General features: G+C 29.7%; 1 protein-coding gene across 2 annotated transcripts in view; it reads right to left on the bottom strand.

Annotated features, from left to right (window-relative positions):
- LOC108685742 overlaps positions 1–1,049 on the bottom strand; it is a 15,105-nt gene extending 14,056 nt beyond the window's left edge. For both annotated transcript variants that reach the window (XM_018190703.1, XM_018190705.1), the window contains exon 1: positions 874–1,049. The gene's annotated coding sequence lies outside the window, so the exon portion shown is untranslated. The remainder of the gene's footprint in view (positions 1–873) is intronic.
- Positions 1,050–1,496: the final 447 nt, after the last annotated feature.

The following is a 1,496-nucleotide window of genomic DNA, read 5'->3' as shown; positions in this document are numbered from 1 at the left end:
GAATAAAGCTTTATATAAAATATGTATAAAATATTTATGTAATATTTCAAAAAATAAATAATAATAAATATTTATCATAAATATTTTGTGCTGCCTATAAAATTAATTTTTAATTTATATTTTGAAAACATTTTGACATTTCCCACTATATAAAAATTTAATAAAAGTGTTTTATAATATACAATTTTAGAGAAGAATAATTTTGCACTAATAATAAGTTGTTTTGCAACTAATAATACGTTATAATGAGTTAGAACGAAAATTATGAATGATTATCAAATTGAAGTAAACGTTTTTCAACCTGGTAACATCAGAAATCATGGCGTGTTAACCAATGACATGTGCGGCATAATGACGATCGCTGTTTGCAGTCATTCAAAGGCACTGAGGCATTTTCAGATGATAGAAGATTAATTGCTACATGAAGCTGATAGCGCGGCAGTGTACTAATAGTAATTCTATACAAACAGAATAACATAATTGCAAGGGCAGGTCTATGCTAAGATAATTAATGTTAATTGGCGATTCTGACGCCAGTAATTTACTGGCTGATAATTAATAAATTCAATTTATTTACAATATAATTATGTTCTGATTGTTTAAATAATTTTTATTACTAATTTAAATGCTTCTGATTTATGTTTATGCAATACGTTCTTTAATCGAAGATAATATATTTTATATGATTATCGGTGCTATCAATTTCAAAATGTTTCAAAACATTCACATTTTACAAATTTTCATATAATTCGATAAGTACTTTTTGCTATCAATATTGAACTAGATAAATTTAGGTATAAAACTAAGCAAATTTGGATCATATTTTCGATTAGAGAAATTTAAGAAAATATTATAAAATGTGATCATTCTTACCTCGCGAGAAAAGGGTAATCCAAAATTTGCCCCGGCTAGTTCACTTTTTTCCTCCGTCTTTTCTTCCCGGCGACTTTGCTCACGCGTCAGATTCAACCGATCAATCCTAACCGAGCGAGTGGTTCACAAGACACCGGATTGACCGTCCGTCCAGGACTGGTTACATACACTTGCTGCGCTGCTCACCAGAATCCGTCGTGGGTAGACAGGACCAGGGTGTGCGCATGCGCGATGGATCGCAAATTGTTAAGTGTCCCCGACCCGTAGAAACCTTCGATCGTCATGCTCCAAGATCGAGAGATCATCGATATTACGAAACGTTTAACATAACATCCAATTAAGTTCGATTCAAGATCAGATCAACGATGATTTTTATAACAATAAAAGTTTTAATGAAAGTTTCGACTTAAAATGTACAATTACATAATAATATGATTAAAAATTATTTACTTAAATTTTCGTTAAAGACACGCAGGTTGTCTAACCAAATTCGTAGAAGAAATTACTTTTATATTAAAAAATACATTATGCAATTAATGATTATTATATCTACAAAGTATCATCGATTTATATTCTTCTAAGATTATCATTAAATTGCTTAATAATATTCCTATAGTGATTTT

The sequence above is a fragment of the Atta colombica genome, unplaced genomic scaffold (assembly GCF_001594045.1).
Source record: "Atta colombica isolate Treedump-2 unplaced genomic scaffold, Acol1.0 scaffold155, whole genome shotgun sequence".
Taxonomy (NCBI): Eukaryota; Metazoa; Arthropoda; class Insecta; order Hymenoptera; family Formicidae; genus Atta; species Atta colombica.
Note: the sequence above shows the minus strand (reverse complement) of the source record. Positions and strands in the feature narration are given on the sequence as shown.